Source organism: Chrysochloris asiatica, unplaced genomic scaffold (genome assembly GCF_000296735.1).
Source record: "Chrysochloris asiatica unplaced genomic scaffold, ChrAsi1.0 scaffold00035, whole genome shotgun sequence".
In the NCBI taxonomy this organism is placed as follows: Eukaryota; Metazoa; Chordata; class Mammalia; order Afrosoricida; family Chrysochloridae; genus Chrysochloris; species Chrysochloris asiatica.
Genome location: NW_006408553.1, coordinates 14,203,953 through 14,223,077, shown reverse-complemented (window position 1 = coordinate 14,223,077; position 19,125 = coordinate 14,203,953).

The window sequence follows — 19,125 nt, the reverse complement described above, 5'->3', positions numbered from 1 at the left end:
AACAGCACCACACCAAGGTTCTTAGGCACTGTTGTTGTTGTTGTTAAATGCCATCGATTAGGCTATGACTTATAGAAACCCTACATAGGGTTTTCAAGAAGCAACTAGTGAGTTTGTGACCTTCGGATTAGGCATAGTTGCTGTTGTTAAGTGCCATCAAGTCGGTTCTGACCCAGAGTGACTCTGTACAGGGTTTTCAAGGAGCAGCTGATGAGCCTGAACCATCAAACTTGCAGTTCAAACAGCTTTGCAGCCTGGCACATTAACTCTCAATGCCACACCAGGACTCCAGGCATAGTGGTGGTGGTAGTTATGTGCCGTGGAGTCATGTTTCCAAAGCCGTTAATCTTTACAGGAACAGAATGCTTCATCTTTCTCCTATGGAACAGCTGGTTAGTTTTGAACTGCTGACCTTGAGTTTAGTAGCCCAACTCATAACCACTATGTTACCAGAGCTCTTTCCAAGCATAGTTGTTGTTGTTGTTAGGTGGCATCGAGTCAGTACCGACTCATCGTGACCTTATGCACAGCAGAACAAAACACTGCCGGATCCTGGGCCAACCTCAGTACGGTTGCCATGCCAATTTAAGTGCCATCAATGCTGCCACTTTGCCAATCCATCTTGTTGGGGGTCTTCCTCTTTTTCTCTGACTCTCCACCTTACCAAACATGATATCCTTCTCCAGCGACTGGTCCCTCCTGACACTATGTCAGAAGTATGAGAGACAAAGTTTGGCCATCCTGGCCTCCAAGGAGCATTCTCTCTGCGCTTCTTCCAGAACAGATCTATTGGTTCTTTTGGCATAGTAGTGCTTAGTAAATATCTGTGTTGTTGGTGTTAAGTGTCATCAAGTCAGTTCTGACCCATAGTGTCCCTTTATATGGTTCCTGAGAAGCAGCTGTTGAGCTTGAACAGCCGACCCCTTTGCAGTCCAGCACATTAAACCACAGCAGCACACCAGGACTCCAAAATATCTGGGTAGTGAATGCATGAATGACACCTATAAATAAATAAATAAATAAATAAATAAGATGTCAAATATCCAAGTTCTTTGTAAAATGTGCATGCATCCCTTCATCATGCCCATCATATTCCACTGCTATATGCCCAGAACTTAGAAAAGACCTTATAAATTGAATGTTGTTAGCTGCCATCAAGCTGGCTCTGACTCACGGTAATACCATGTCAACAGAGCAAACTGCTGGCCAATCCCCTATCATCTTCACAATTGTTAGTTTACTCATATCCATTTTTGTAGTCACTGTGTAGTCTGAGTGCCTGGTATTCTGTTGTGATCTATAGGGTTTTCAATGATTTAATTTGATTTCATGTCCTAGTCTATTTTGGTCTGGTAGCTCCACTGGAATTTGTCCTCCATAGTATCTGAAATACTGATGGCATAGCTTCCAGCATCATAGCAACATACCATAATACCACAAGCTAACAGATGCTCACTAAATATTCACTAATACAAAATTTTCATCGAATGAATGAAAGTATGAACAACTTCTAATTCTCCTACATTTAAAGTATCTCAATACCATCCCTCAGACTCTGTGAAGAGCCTCACTAGACTTGTAATAGGTCTATCAACTCAGAGAAATAAGAAACATGTGGCTGCACCATACAAGCCTAAAGATTGCGTTTTCAAAAGTGATATGGGAAGCTAGCTTAAGAGAGAATCCTGTGCCCCCATGCAAGCACATGGCAGTGGCCTGTCTGCAGGGTATGCAGCTAACAGTTCTTATTGGACACTCTGGGGGAGATGGGAATGCATGTGACTGTTTGCAGTATCTTTAAGAATGTTCCTTTTTGTCTGGTAAGAGTTCACCACAGGTCGGAAGCAGAGCTCTGTGGAGGAGTGAGACGTTCCCTCCTTCCCTTCCTATCTCTTGTTTCCCTTTGGGAACTATTCCAACAATGGGGAAAGCATGTGAGGGCTCTTATTAAGTATAGGGCATCACGAGTCAGAATGAGCTGTGCCTTGGGCGCCTCTAGAACAGTCTTTTGGGGAAAGATCGTCCTTCCCTTCCCTAAAAAAGCGTCTTTGTTCTTCCAAACAGGATGCTTGACCTTCTTCCTCACCCTCCTCTCCTGCCATTCATCTCCTACCCTCAACTCCTCTAAGTCCAGATACAGCTGTGTTCTTGCCTCTTCTCTCAGCCCCCAGCTTTCTTTCTGGTCTGCAGTGGGGAAAGCCAACAGCTTAGTCCTGGGAGCAAAAAGAACCTACAAACCCACAAAGCCAGGTAAAATGTCCTGGAACAAAGTGTCTCTTGGGGGCTCAGCAGAATATCAGAACCGGACACTCCAGTCAGGGTATGTCCATTCATATCATTTTATTGCTGAATATCAAGCTCCATCCATCATACTTGTTCATGTCTGATGGAATGTGAAGCTTAGCAAAGTCTTGAGTTTCTATCTCCTCCCAACCACCTTGGCTATGTGACATGGGTCAGTACTGAGGATGGGAGAAGATTAAGGAAACAGCTGCCTAATATCAGTCCCTCTTTCACTCAAGTCTCCATATCCGTGTCTTTCCTCAGAAACTGGTGTCTGAGAAATTTCACTCAAAGACCTCCTTGTCTTCTTGGAGCACTTATTCCTTCACAACATTCTGAGTGAGTTTCTATGGCACCTGTCTCAAACACGTTTGTGCCAGTTGCTTCTCTCTTCGAAGTCTGCTGTGGTGCTATAGAATAAGCACTGGACTGCTAACCACAAGGTCAGTGGTTCAAAACCACCAGCCGCTCCTCAGAAACCCTCTACAGAGTCTCTATGAGTCAGAACCCACTCAACAGCACTTAACAATAACAACACTTCTGTCTTTCTCTGTTTTCTCAGAACTTCTCTGTGTCTCCACCTCTTTCCTCTCTGAGTCTTTGTCAGTGTTCTTCTGTATCTATCTCTTTGTGGCTCTGTCCAGCTATAGGCCTCTTCCTACTGCTCTGTCTCTTTCTTTTCTGTCTCTCCATGCCTCCCCCTCCATCTTCTAGAGGACTCTGGGAAATGCCTGAGTGTAGCAGTGCATGTTGCACCACTGCTTTCATCCCGATCCAGGTGGCTACAATCCAGTACAGGATTTACGGTGCCCTGACCCTGAGCCGTCAAGAAGGAACAGCCAGATTAATGGGGTGGGCGGGCTGGGGTAATAATCGTTTGTTTGATGTGACAAGCCTGATAGGCGTTGATTTACTTACAGACTGATGGGCTTTTAATTGAGCACCTCCATCCCAGTCACTTCAAAGGCAGGGGAAGTTGACAAGAGGCCCTTTCACGAGGGATCCTGGTGACTGACAGGCCCCCTCTGCTAACGCCCCGCCCCGTTCGGCCCACGATTGGCCGGGGCAGCCCTTACCCGGCCTCTGGCAACTAACACATTTTCTGTTTAAGTCAAAAACGGCCTTTTGTCTGCTGCCAAGAGAGGCAGGCCCTGCTCGGAAGGTCCCAGCGTCTTCCAGTAGGGCGAGGAATGAAGAGAAGTGGGAGAGTAGAGACGGGTCTAGGGAAGAGGGGACCAGGAGGCTGGGAGATGACGCCACCCTGCAAATGGCTATTCTGTACTTTCCTTTAGTGCTGGCCCAGCTCGCTTCCACTTCACTGTCTCCTCTTTCTCCTCACTTCCTCCTCCTTTTAAACCCTTCTTTTGGCTTTACCCTCCCCAGCTCTCAGCCCCTTTCTTCTCCTTTTCTTTCTCCTCCCACTTCCTCCTTCTTTATCCCTCCCAGGAAAGGCCAGAAAAAGTCTAATGTCTCCAGTGTGGCTGTTAACACCAGTTCCCTCAGCCCGCAAAACCCCGCTTCTCCTTCCAGGCTGCAAGGCCATCACATTAGGGCAAATCCTTGGACTTGGAGGTCAACTCTCCATGGATCCCGCCTGTCTGCAGGCTACAATGTAAGGGGTCACAGACTTACATGACTAAGGCAAGGACTCAAGTTTGGTGAAATTGTCTGCACTTTATTACTTACTCTGTTGTTGTTGTTACGTGCCGTCGAGTCGGTTCCGACCCATAGCGACCCTGTACAGGGTTTCCGAGGGTGTAAATCCTTACGGGAGTAGAAAGCCTCATCTTTCTGCCGCGGAGCAGCTGGTAGTTTCGAACCGCTGACCTTTAGGTTCGCAGCCCGATTCGTAACCACTACGCTACCAGAGCTCCTTATTACTTACTCTAGGACATGATTTAAAAAATAATATAGGCCCAAGCGTTGTTGACCGTCCAAACCATAGGCTCTGAGGACCAGACTCTAGCCACCTAGTAGACATAACAAACTGTCCCTCATCTGATTATTCAGTAATGCTTGTTAGTAATCTCATACATGAGCCCTGGATATCCACAGACAAATGTAAAAACCTCCCCTAAAAGCCGAGACTGTAAATTCCAATAAGCCAAGTCCCGCCCCCCATCCAAAAAAAAAAAAAAAAAAAAGCTAAAGAGGATAGAGAGAAACACTGTAAACTGATGATATATAGCGGGGATAATAATCAATGTAATGAAACAAGCTATATGAATGGTTGAATGTGAAGCTGATGATGTGCCCTGTAAACTTTCACTCAATGCAAAATAAAAACATTTAGTTAAAAATAATAATAATAATAATAATAATATAGGGAAAGATGAGGCTTTCTGCTCCCGTAAAGATTTACAGCCTCGGAAACCCTGTACAAAATTGCTATGGGTCGGAACCGAGTCGACGGCACTTAACAACAACAGCAACAATTCTACATGAAATTTTATAAAATATTCGTTATCTGAAAGTTCTGTCAGAAGGGATTTGCTATGGTTTTGTTTGGTTGGTTTATTTTCCCTAAGTCCTAGGAACAAGATATGCCTGAAGCTCTCTCAAAGGGTCAGCTCACTTCCTGCTGGCTAAGGGAAGAGAGGGCCGGTGAGTGGAGTCAATGAGCAGCGGAATTAAGATTAAGATCCCACCCCACAGAAGACCCAGGTAGCCCCTAAGTTTCCTCACTAGGTTGGTGAGTCAGTGAGTGGTGAGTTGTTGAGCCCAGCCAAAAAGGAGATTCGAGATGGAAATCAAGCCCAACTAGTAACTGCTCTGAAACTCTGGGCAATTTCCATGAACTTGTATCTTGTACAAGCTCAAACAACTGAGAGAAATAAACCCACTGCCACTGAGTGTATTCTAACTCATAGATTCTCATAAAACAGAATAGAACTGTCCCGTAGGGTTTATGGGAACAGAAACCCTCATCTTTTTCTCTTGGAGTAATTGGTAGGTTTGAACTGCTGACCTTGTCTTTAGCAGCCCAATGCTTAAGCCACTATGCCACCAGGATTCCTTCTAAGCTCACATACCTGTGTAAAGAAAGCAATGAAAGAGCAAGTACCTGGCTAGAAAGACAATAATGACTCACATTTGCATAGCATCATTTAGTCTGGAAAGTACCTCACATTTATTTTCTTCCTCGATCTTTTGCAATTATGTGAGATAGATAAGTATGGAATTTTGGGCTCATGATAAGGATAGTGAGAGTCAAAGGATAGTGTATTCCTATTGTTGTATGTCAAGTCCATTCTGACTCATAGGGACCCTTGTGTACAATAAAAACATTATTAGGTCTTGAGCCATCCCCACAATCATTACTATATTTGATCCCAAGTGTGTTACTAAAAGGAAAAATGTAGTCTCAAACTCAGATATTCTTCCTCCAACTCTGTTCCTTTTTCCACTGTTCTTACTGCTTCCCAAAGACTCTAGTCCCATTCCAAAATAGGTGATACATTCCATTTTCCCTTCCTCTTTTTTTCCTTTTCATGTCGTTCCCGGACTTTGCACCTTCCTTACTTACCTGCCCAGAGACAAAGTCTTTCTTTAGCTGTAGCCTCTGGATGCCAAACCTCTCCCTTTGTCACTTCCCTGAAGGTCACTTCCAAACCTTGCCTAAAAGCATAATGATCACCTAAGACCTGCTGTCCCAGCTCTGTGTACAGTTAAAATCTGATATAGTCATTTGTGAACTACCTAGGTTTTTGGTTCTCTGCTATTGAGAACATATTCCCTAATGTTGTTCCCTGGCTATCATGTTATCATTTTAAGAACCACTGACAGACTCTTCTCAAAACCAAATATGTATATATATATTTCCTAACCTGCCTGAAAGGCATTATGTATTACAGATTTAAGTCCTAGAATGGAGGTTTTGCAGCAATTAATCATCTCTGCCTTATGCCTTGAACATATTTCCACTGATGCACTTGATGCACTGTGATTTAATGATTGCCTTACATGTCGGAACACCCCACTGAAGTCTAGCATCAGATCTTTTAGGCCAGATACATACCTTTTTAATTTGGCATCCTGGTGACCAAGAGTGAAATTTTAATTGATGTATTTTGTTGTTGAAATATTTGTTGAAAGGCAATATAATACAGGGGTTGAATCAAATAATCTAGGATCACAATCTCAACTCCACCACTTACCATCTGTGGCCTTTTGATGTTGTTACTGTTAGGTGACATCCAGTCAGTTCTAACTCATAACGACCCTATGCACAGTAGAGTGAAACACTGCCCTGTCCGGTGCTGTCCTCACAATTGTTGTTGTTTGAGCCCATTGCTGCTGCCAATGTGTCAGTCATCTCATTGGGGTCTTCCTCATTTTCACCAACCCTCCACTTACCAAGCATGGTGTCCTCCTCCACGGATTGGTCCCTCCTGATAACATGTCAAAAGTATGAAAGTCTCACCATCCTCACTTCTAAGGAGTATTCTGATCGTATTTCTTCCAATACAGATTTGCTTGTTCTTCTGGCAATCCATGATACTTTTAATAATCTTCTCCAACACCATAATTCAAACACATTGATTATTCTATGGTCTTCCTTTTTCATTGTCCAACTTTCACATGCATATGAGGCTATTAAAAATACCATGGCTTGAGTCAGAAAAACCTTAGTCCCTAAACTGACAACTTTGCTCCTTTAATCATCTGCACCTCAGTTTCCTCATCTGTAAAATGGGATAAAAATAACACTTACCTTATTTATAACATTGTAAGGATTTAATGGTGTGGCACTGTAGGATCAGCACTGAACTTCAAACCACAAGGTTGACAGTCCAAACACACCAGCTGCTCCTCAGAAACCTTATACAGAGTAGCTATAAGTCAGAACCCACTTGATGGCATTTAACAACAAAAATGTGTTAATAATATAGTTCATCAAATCTGCAATGCACTATTATTTTAGGTCCTATTAAGAAAGAAAGAAAAAATGCTGTCAGCTAAAACTAAGTGCTTCCTAATCAATGTCAGAGAGGTTAAAAATGTGGGGAAAATCTTGGAATTGATGAGATTCTTCTTTGTAAAATACTTAGAACCAAGTGTATGCTATATAAGGGAGAACTGCTATTATTGTTGCTGATGAATGGCATTTTTAAAACAGCCCTAAGATGAGTTGGTTAGTCCTGATTTTGCGGATGAGGAAACAGAGGTTCAGAGACAAGTAACTTGACCAACCTCAGATAGCCAATGAGCCCACAGCAGGCATTTAAACCTGCCTTTGAGGTACAACAATCTATAGTTTTTACAATAGCTGGCAGCCGCCCACCAAGCTACCAGGGAGTTCGGAGCTGGGTTTTGTTCTCAAAAGCATTAGCTTTCCTTAATCTAAGTTTTTCCCACTCTGGTATAATTACTCTCCTTTTTCCTCCCCCTCCTCTTTGTACAGTTCTAATCTTTTTTATTTTTCTGCTAACGGCTTCAGGTTTTACTGTATCTGTGTTTCGAATTGTAAGCGACCTCAAATCCTTTCGAGGCTGGAGGGGTATAAATAAACATAAAGGTACAAATTAGCATTTTAAGATGGCCTATAACAAGAAAAAATATTAGAGAATATGCCAACCATCACACATAGAGTTGTGTAGGCTCCGGCTTAGACAACTCCTGGAAGTGTCCACTGCAACATCCTGCTCACTGGCTCCCTCCAACTCTCCCTCTGAGGTTGGGGAAGCTTTTGATGTTACCATGTCCTTATAAAAATGCAAGAACCTCAGATTACCCCTCAAGCTGAGTTGTCTACCACACCAGACTCTCTTTTTCCCTATTACTGGCAGGGGAAAAGGTGAAGAAGCACCTTGAATGTCTCAAAAGCACTTAGGTTTCTAGCTTCTTCTTACTACAGAGAAACTGAGGCCAGGAGGGAATCACATTAGTTCCAAACAGAACCAATGTAAAAGGTGTTTTGCTGGTTTTCACTTCACAGAGCCAGCCACCAAGATATATTTGGAATTTTGTGGTGGTCTCTCCACCACCCTAGTGACAGCACAGAACCCATAGCTATGACAGGTCAGAGAAAGATACCACTTGCTACTTCTGTATCGCTTTCCTACGTGACAAACCCCAATATGCTGCCTTTTCTGCTGAGCGTGTACTGCTTATGCTAAAAAGATAATGAATAAAATAGGCCATGTTGTTGTTGCTGTTAAGTGCTGTCAAGTGGGTTCTGACTCACAGCAACCTTGTATAGGGTTTCAGAGGCTTTAAATCTTGGCAGAAGAAGAAAGCCTCGTCTTTCTCCTGCAAAGCGACTGGTGGGTTCAAACCACTGACCTTGTGGTTCGCAGTCCATTGCTTACCCACAGAGCCACCATGCTCCAAAATAGGGTACAGCATTGTACTCCCCTCTCCCCCAAGTAAAGAAGCCAGGAACTTGCCCATCAGTGGTTGGTTTCTGTTGAATCAATGCCAACTCATGGTGAGTGAGCTGGTGTATGCCAAAGTAGAACTGTACTCAACAGGGAATGGTTGGTTTTCAGAAATAGATCCACAGGTCTTACTACTGAACCACCTTGGGGTCAACTTGAACTTCCAACCTTTGACTTAGCAGCGCAGTGCTTACCCCCTTTGTACCACCCAGGGACTCCTCTGGGCCAGCTGTTGTTGTTGTTAAGTGCCATAGAGTCCATTCCAACCCATGGCAACCCTATATAAGGTTTCTGAAGAGCAGCTGGTGAGACTGAACCACCAACCTTGTAGTTCAAACTGACCTTGCAGTCTAGTGCATTAACGCACAGAGCCACACCAGGACTCCCTGGACCGGTTAGAGTGTTCTATTTGTGAGTTTGCTTGGGCTTGTCAGGATGGGAATCAGGGATGTTGGAGAGAGGGTTCTTCTAAACCTTCTTTCAATGTCCCTTATGCCCTGAGTAAAGACAGACACTGAAAGGAAATTGGAGGAAGTGGCTTTAATAAGAACAATTGCTTGAAGGGAGCTTTGCCATGGGAAGGAGGGAGAGCATGATGTCCCTCAGTACCCCTGAATGGAGCCTACTGTTCGTCCCCCAGAGCTGAATAGAATGTACTCAGCCCAGATCCACCAGACAAAGAAAGATAGATCAGCAAAGGAGAGGAAAGATGAAAATGGGTGTTGGGCTATTCATTCACATACATGTAGTTCATCTCTAAGGCTTCCAAGAAAGCAGCCGTACACCAAATCCCTTCCGATGCTGTCTGTAGCTCAGCCTCCTGGGAGATAATCCTCTTAATGGAATATTTAAGAAATAGGATATAAATCACCAACCTTTTATCTCACCTGCAGATTCATATAGCATATGCGTATTGTGTATTTGTCTGCCTACATAGAGATGGTTGCAGGTGCCTTTTGGAGTGGATGTTGCCATGTTTTCAGGCCCAATAAGTTTTTCAATCTTGACATCTATTTTTCTCAGGAGATATGAGTGCACAAATATAAACATTAGAGATCAGAGTCCTGAAAAGAGATGTACCTGGAGACATTTCAAAAGGAAAACACACACCTCTCTGAAAGCCTTTTTTGTCATTTGCAACCCATAAAACCACCTATTGTTATGATACACTCATAAATAACTAGATTTTGGCATATGCTTTCATACAAAACAGAAAATGAATAAATTGAACTTGATTTACAACCTTTTTCATTTTTATTAGCACTGCTCTGAAGAGTTTATGTAAGGGACGTGCCAGAGCAGTTATGCCAAATGTTTTAAGGCGTTGGTATTGATATTATATAAATTAAGGTGTTTTAATTTGCATTCTTTAATTAACTAAATACTGGCAGAAAAATAAAACACAAGGGCAGCCCTGACTTATTGCCTCTATTAAACTGCTGACATCTCAGAAAAGATGCTTTAAGTAATTCAATTCATGTGGGGGGCGAGGGACAGCAGAATATTAATGTTCTTTTATTTGGCAAAACATATTGGGGTTTAAGAAACCAATTTCCTGCTTTGCTTGCACGGGTGGTGAGGGAGTGGATGATATCTTCTAAAAACGTCTGAATCTGAGTCCCCAGGGAAGAATTTGACCACATGCTTTAGCTGTCCACCCTGCCCAGGTCTGAGCTAAAGGGTTCCAGGGTTAGCCCAGCCCTACCACTGGGTGTGGCCAAGCTCCCAGGTGAAGGACGTGGAAGACAAAATTGGAAAGAGAGGAACTGGTTTGATTTGTTGCAAAGACCCTATATTGACATGGTGGTATCCAGAAATGCAGGAAAGAAATAGTCTAAGTCCCTTCGGTGTAGTTGGGTCCTTCTGTTCCTTCTGCTTCCATCACACCTAGGCACCCAGGCCAGAGGAAAAAAATTCAAAATTTTCTAAAAGCATGTCAGAAGTATTCTGGTTCCTTTTTCTGCTCTGGGTCCTGCCACCACCTGCAGAAGTTTTGGTCTTGTTTTTTTAATTCAGCATCACAGTGGAGATAGTAGGTTCTTTTTAGTCTAAGTGCATTCTTTCTTGTCGCAACTTCTCCATACTGGTTCTGGATTTTTGCTGTTTCGCCTCTCTTGTAGTAGTGGTGGTGGTGGTGTGCCATCAAGTCAGTGCCAACTCATAGTGACCTTGTATGCGCCTCCCAAGGCTGTAAATCTTTATGGGAGCAGAAAGCATCCTCTTTCTTCCACAGAGCAGCTGGTGAATTGGAACTGCTGACCTTGTGATAGCAACCCAGTACATAACCCACTATGCTACCAGGACTCCTTTAGGGCCAGAGTAAACTTTGGTGAGGTCTTACTTTCTGTCATTTTCCCTCCAGACTTTCAAGGAGTACACTATGAGAAGGAGATTACATTTTCCAGTTGTTGGACATGAGAAAGGTTGAGAGCATTGTATTTTACATCCCCAAATCCACAGAGTTCTCAGTGAACCATCTGTACAACCACCTTTACTATTCTCTTGCTGTTCTGAGGATGTCCATCTTGCATTCCCTAATTAGACTTGGAAACACCATATCAAGGGCAGAGATTTAGGGGCCTTGTAAGTACCTGTTCAGTTGACTAGATTGAGGAGAAATCCCTTTCTGTGATTGAGAAGAAATCCCTTTCTCATGCCCAACATCACACAGGGAGAAATGAAGGTGGTGACTGAGTCCACCTTCTAGGTGTCTACATTACCGTTTGTGGGAGAAAAATAAAGCTTTCTGCTCCTGCAAAGATTTACAGCCTCAGAAACTGCATACAGGGTCGCTAGGGGTTAGATCCAACTGACAGTACTTCACAGCAACACTGCCTTTAGCCCCAGAGTAAAGCAAAGTTATGCACTGGGCTGCTAACCGAAAGGTTGGTAGTTCAAGTCCACCTAGTGGCACCTGAGAAGAAAGGCCTAGACTCCTACTCATTAAAAAACAGCTATTGAAAACCCTATGGCACATAGCTGTAATCTGACACACATGGGATCACCATGAGTCAGTGGTGACTTGAGGACAACTGGCTTGGTTTACCCTACCTTTAGGAGTCCCTGGGGGTCAACAAACATACTCAGCTGTTAACTGAAAGGTTAGAGGTGTCTCTGAAGAAAGGCCTGGGGATCTACTTCTGGAAAATCCACCATTGAAAGTCCTATGGAACACAGTTCTACGCTGATTTACATGAGTCAAAGTCGGCTGGTGGCGACTGGTTTTTTGTTGCTGTTGTTTACACTGGTTTTAAGCTTTCATACAGCTCATCTCTTTTAAGAGAGCCCTATAAGAAGCAATTCAAGGGGAACCCCAAGCTGAGTACTGTCTTCCTAGATTTTATTTTTTTGCTCAAGGAGTAAAGGATGAATTCCAACTTTTAACAAGGAAATTTCTGTATAGCTTTGCCAGCATTCTATCTCCCCACGCCCCCCCCCCCCCCCAAAAAACATCGCACTTTCTTGTCGTTTCCCATCTTGCAGTTCTGTCAGTTGTTTTAAAACAACTGTTTAAAAACATGTCTCCTGTCATAAATAAGATCGTGATTATGCATTTTTGACTGCAGTGGTGAAAAATGCACCCAGCTTGGAGAGTGGAGAGAGATCTGTGTCAGTCCTTCCGGCCTGATACAGAATGGAAATGAATGGAAAAATAAAGAGCGCATTTCACTCCTGTTTTTTCCACTGCTTGTAGCTTTACTGGTTTAGTGTTCTGGTTTTGTTTGTTTGTTTAATTGTTTGTTCACTAATTTGTTTATTTAAGGAAATTAATGAGAAAAACAAAGACAGTCTGGTAGAGAGCAGCTTTGAACATAGCAGTTTCAGTCAGACCTTGGTAGGCCTACAAGGGACATCTCAGGATGTCTGACCAAAGTTTCTCAAGATTATAGTGGGGACTGAGAGAAAGATAGAGAAAGAAGCAGGAATTCTTGTCAGAATTTTACTTTTTGAAATCCTGGAATCTACATTTATCCAGATCCCACCTGCACTCTGACCAGGTCCCAGAGTTCTTTTCAGTATCATCAGATCAAGATCAGTGATAAGGAAGGAAAGTGAGAAGGCCATGATGGGTCTCATACTGTGAGGTTTACAATTGTTGTTGTTGTTAGGTGCCATAGAGTCAGCACCAACAGAACGAAACACTGCTCAATCCTGGGCCAACCTCACTATTGCTGCCATCACATACTGTTGTCCATTGATGCTGCCACTTGGCCAATCCATCTGGTTGGGGTTCTTCCTCTTTTTCTCTGACCCTCCACCTTACCAAACATGATATCCTATTCCAGCGACTGGTCCCTCCTAACAATATGTCTGAAGCATAAGAGACAAAGTTTGGCCATCTTGGCCCCCAAGGAGCACTCTGGCTGCACTTCTTCTAGAACAGATCTGTTGGTTCTTTTGGCATAGTTGTTGTTGTTGTTGTTGTTGTTAAGTGCCTTGGAGTCGGTTCTGACTCATAGCGACCCTGTACAGGGTTTCCGAGGCTGTAAATCTTTACGGGAGCAGAAAGCCTCATCTTTCTCCCACGGAGCGGCTGGTAGTTTCGAACTGCTGGCCTTAAGGTTCACAGCCCGATTCGTAACCACTACGCTATCAGAGCATAGTAAATATCTGTGTTGTTGTTGTTAAGTGGTGTCGCGTCAGTTCTGACCTATAGTGACCCTATATACAATAAGAAGCTGCATATTCAAAATTACTATCAAATGGGAGAATGGGATGGTCTGCTTCTTCAGGTTCTTGATGGGTTTGGGGTTGTTTTGTTTTTTTTGCCAATGGTTGATAGGAGAAAACTCTTATTGTCCTAACCCTAATCAAGAAATCAAACTTACATATGATGTTAGTGTTAAGTACCGTCGAATCAGTTCCAACCCATAGTGACCCTGTATAGGGTTTCCAAGGAGCAGCTGGTGAGCTTGAACTGCCGACCTTGCAAGTCAAACATCTTTGCAGCCTGGCACATTAACCCACAGCACCATACCAGGACTCCTTACATATATGAGGGAGCTTCAAAAAAGTTTGTGGAAAAATTTCATTATCTTTTAATTCCATTTTTCCACAAACTTTTTGAAGCCTCCTCGTATTTGTGTGTGCCCTTTCGTATCTGTGAATGTTGTAGGTAATAGCGATTCAGAAATAAATACAATTAAAATTCAAAGAAAGGCACTTGGTCACCGTTCAGGTTTGGAGCTGAACTCAACTCCATGGTTCAATTTTCAATGAAGAAATAGATAGGTATATAGGGGTAATAACACTAGTGAGATACACACACCATGGAATGGTCAACCATTTGAGACCAAAAGGGTAACCTTTACCTAAGGACAAAATTCAGAAAGGTTGGGAAAGAAACAGGAATGAAAACAAAAATCACAGGGACAGGGAAGAAGTGGAATAAGTGATATTACAGTGAGGGCATTGCAATTATTGAGATCAAATAAAATATATGATTTTGTTGAACATAAAACTGATGATCTGCTCTGTATGCCTTCATTCAAGTCACAATAAAACTTTTTTTTTTTTTTTAATCTAAAGGAAGGTAGCTCTGGTAGCGTGGTGGTTACAAATTGGGCTGCCAACAGCAAGGTCAACAGTTCGAAACTACCAGCTGCTCCGCGGGAGAATGATGAGGCGTTCTGCTCCCATAAAGATTAACAGCCTCGGAAACCCTGTACAGGGTCACTATGAGTCGGAACCAACTTCACGGCACATAATAACAACAACAAAGGAAGGTAACTTTCCTACCTTGGTTGTTGTTAAGTGCCATGGAGTTAGTTCCAACTCATAGCAGCCCTATACAGGATTTCCAAGGAGCAGCTGGTTAGTTTGAACCACCAACCTTGTCATTCAAACTGACCTTGAAGTTCAGTGCTTACCCTATAACACCACACCAGCACTCCTCCTGCCTTGGTAAGTACTATAATAACTCTACTAGAGAGTTAATGCACTGGACTGCAAAGTCATTTTGAACTGCAAGGTTGCCAATTCAAGCTCACCAACCGCTTCTGGGAAACCCTATATGGGATCACTTTGAGTCAGAAACAACCCTATGGCCCTTAACAATAACAATCTATTTCATGAGGTGAAGTCTTCTAATGTGTCACGTTGCCATTTTGAAAATTCATAATTTAAACTGAAGATGAACCTCTACTGATACCACAAAAGTATTTGATATATCATCTTTTACATGAACCATTATCTTTTTGAGAGTAAGAATGAAAAAGTTCCAGATAATCCAGAGTTCTTATTAGAATTCACTTACTGGAAATTTTACTATAGTAAATTAAGTCCTGGTGTATCACTGTAGGATCCACACTGGACCGTTAACCGGTGGTTCAAACCCATCATCCGTTCCTCAGTTGGTATGAACTGGAACCAACTCCCTGGTACTTCACAACAACAATAACAAATGTGCATTCATCAATATCCTGGATTCTTTTAGGTCAGACATGATCATTACTCTTCTTCTTTCCTTCTAAATAAGGGAGAAGGTAAAAAGGAGAGGAAGAGAGCGTGAGAAGTATGCATACCTTCTCAAATCCAAAACAATGGCATTAGAGCCTTTCCTTATATGTGTCTTCAGAGTTTTCCAAATGAATGTCACCAAAAGGTCGCAGAGATGTTTCCCAGGTATTCCTGCCATTCTCCTGAAGGTTATGCCACCAACTTTCCTAAAATAGGTTTATTTTAAATGCATATCACTTTTGGCCCAGCAATTCTGCTTCTAGGAATTGATCGTATAGTTATACTAACACACATGGAGAAAGACATATGTATATATGAGGCTGTCTATTGCAGGAGCCAAAGATTAGGAACCATCCGATTGTCCTTCACTAGATTAAATAACCTGTGTGGCACTGTAAGGTAAGCACTGGACTGCTAACCAGAAGGTTGATTATTCAAACCCACTAACCACTTTTCTGAAACCCTATATAGGGTTACTATGAGTAAGAACTGACTTGGTTTGAACTGCAAGATAGGCAGTACAAGATCACCAGCTACTCCACGGAAACCCTACATAGGGTAGCTATGGGTTGGAACCGACTCAACGGCACTTTACAAAAACTTAACAACATACCCAAGTAACAGAATGCCATGAAAGTAAATAATAACACAAAAGCTCTTTATACAATCTGCAAAGTGTTTTTTTTTAAAGCAACTGCAGAACAGTGAGGAGAGTATGTTACCATTTGTACATAAAAGGAGGAAAGAAACATATCTATGTATTTGCCAATATCAGAATAAAATATCTTTGAAAGGTTGGACAATAAACTCATAGCATTGCTCTACTGGGAAGGGAAGCTAGATGGTTACAAAGAGGTTTTTCACTGTGCACTCATGGCTATGGAATTTGGAGCCGTGGGAATGCATTTCATAATAAATAAATATATGAATACATACATTTATATATAAAGACATATATTTTCCAATAAAATAAAAAAAAACAATTTTAAATCACTCCTCAAGGATTTTATTATGTAAATCCTGGCTCTGAATGGCCCACTCAACTTCTGACCATCATTGGGTTGGGATAGCCCCACTCAAGTCTCCTTCTCTGTGCAGAGACTGGCAGTTTCTGTTAGTGAGTGTCATCGAGTCGGTTCCAACTCATAGCTACCCTGGGTAAGGTTTCCAAGAAACTGCTGGTGGATATTAACAGCCAACCTTGCAGTTCACAGTCCAGGATTTATCCAGCAGTGCCACACTAGGGCTCTGAGGCTGGCAGAGGGCCACTGAAATGCATACGCCTCAAAATGTTTCAGATACTTGGGAATTTGTTTTAACAAACACAACTTGTAACAGTAGAGCCACTACCTGAGTAACTCTTCCCTTTTCTCTGCGTTTTTTTTTTTTTTAATTAACTTGGCGTTTCACAGTCCAGCTAGTTGAGATCCTAGAAAGGTACATCCTTTTAGAAAATGTATAAATCTCTTCACTTGAAACAGGAGTGATAGAAACGTCATCATCTTTGACTGAAGCCCAGGAGTAGGGTCAGAAGCAGAAAAACACTACCTAATGAATGCAGATCCAATTTATCACACTCTAAGATGAGGCTTTCTGTTCCCGTAAAGATTTATAGCCTGGGAAACTCTGTACAGGATTGCTATGAGTTGGAACCGATTCCACAGCACATCACCACCACCACCACCACCAAGATCCTCTGGAGGGACTGGGGCACCAGTTTGTTTCAGTTGGTAGTGTTCAATGCTGAAGGTAAGTTCTTTGAGGATGTTATCCCACTGAAGAATAATGCTTCCCATTTCAGTGGCCTTTCACTTTAGTCCTTGTTGTTGCTGTTGTTAGGTGCCATCACGCCGGTACCAACTCATAGCAACTCTATGCACAACAGAACAAAACACTGCCCGGTCCTGAGCCAACCTCACTATTGTTGCCACACTTGAGCCCATTGATGCTGCCATTTTGCCAATCCATCTCATAGAGGGTCTTCCTCTTTTTCTCTGACCCTCCACTTTACCAAACATGATATCCTTCTCCAGCGACTGCCCCCTCCTGACAATTGTGTCTGAACTATGAGAGATGAAATTTGGCAATCCTGGCCTCCAAGGAGCACTCTGGCTGCACTTCTTCCAACACAAATCTGTTTGTTCTTTTGGCAGCCCATGGCACTTTCAATATTCTCCTCCAACACCACAACGCAAAAGCATCAATTCCTCTATGGTCTTCCTTATTCACGGTCCAGCTTTCGCATGCATATGAGGTTATTGAACACACCATGGCTTGGGTTAGGTGCACCTTAGTCCTCAAGCTGACATCTTTGCTCTTCAACACTTTAAAAAAGGTCTTGTGCAGCAGATTTGCCTAATGCAATACGTCGTTTGATTTCTTAACTGCTGCTTCCGTGAAAGTTGATAGTTGATCCAAGAAGAATGAAGTCCTTGACAACTTCGATCTTTTCTCCATTGATAAGAATGTTGTTTATTGGTCCAGTGGTGAGGATTTTTGTTTTCTTGACATTGAGATGCAATCCATACCAAAGGCTGTGTTCTTTGATCTTCGTAAGTAAATGTTTTAAGTCCTCTTCATTTTCAGCAAGCAAGGTTGTATCATCTGCATATCACAGGTTGTTAATGAGTCTTCCTCCAACCCTGATGCCACATTTTTCTTCATATAACCCAGTTTCTCAGATTATTTGCTCAGCATACAGGTTGAATAAGTATGGTGAAAGAATACAACCCTGTCACACACCTTTCTTAATTTTAAACTATTCAGTGTTCCTATGTTCTGTTCAAACAACTGCCTCTTGGTCCATGTACTGATTTCTCATGAGCACAATTAATACTCATACTTCGCAATGTTCTCCATAGCTTGTCATGATCCACACAATCGAAAGCCTTTGCATAGTCAATAAATCACAGGTAAACATCTTTCTGGTATTTTCTGCTTTCAGTCAAGATCCATTGGACATCAGCAATGATATTCCTCGTTGCACGTCCTCTTCTGAATCCAGCTTGAACCTCTGGAAGTTCTCTGTCAATGTATGCTTGCAGCTGTTTCTGTGTTACCTTTAGTAAAACTTTACTCACATGGGATATCAAAGATATTGTCCTATGATTTCCGCATTCTGTTGGGTCACCTCTCTTTGGAATGGGCACAAATACGATCTCTTCCAATCAGTTGACCAGATAATTGTCTTCCAAACTTCCTGGTATAGATGAGTGAGTGCCTACAGTGCCACAGGGTACATAAAGAAAACCTAGAAAGGTATCTAGCACCCAAAACGTGTTCGATGAATGTTAAGTGGAATCTGATTTTAGCTTTTAGTGAATGTACTTAACAACAGTGGGTATATGGGGTACTAAGCAACTAGCTGAAAGGTTAGCAGTTCAAACCCACCTGTCATTCGCATGAGAATGATGAGGCTTTCTGCTCCCATAAAGATTTATAGCCTCCAAAACCCTATAGAGGGTTGCTATGAATCAGAATCAACTCAGTGGTTGTTTTTGTTGTTAAATGCTGTCAAGTAGGTTCCAGTTCTTAGTAAACCTATATGGGTTTTCTGAGGATGGCCTGGTGAGTTTGAACCACTGACCATGCATTTCAAACCAATCTTGTAGTCCAGTGCTTGTCCTACAATGACTCCATGATAGTGAAGTTTTTAAGCAGGATTTAGAGTGTGTGATAGTGTCAACCATTAATGGACTTGGCTCATAACAGAAAGCTTAACAGTTCAAGCCCACCCAGAAGAGCCTCAGAAGAAAGGCCTGGCAATCTACTTCTGAAAAATTGGCCATTGAAAATCCTGTGGCGCATAGTTCTACTCTGGCACACGCAAGTCAGAGTTGACTCACCAACACCTGGTATGTTTTTTGTTTATTGGTTTTAAGTAGGAATTAAGAGGGTACTGATGGTAAGTGGTACAATTTTTGCCTTCAATACAGGAAATTCTGGTTCAATTCTCAGTCAATGCACATCACCACCACCACCCATCTGTCAGTGGTGACTGTGA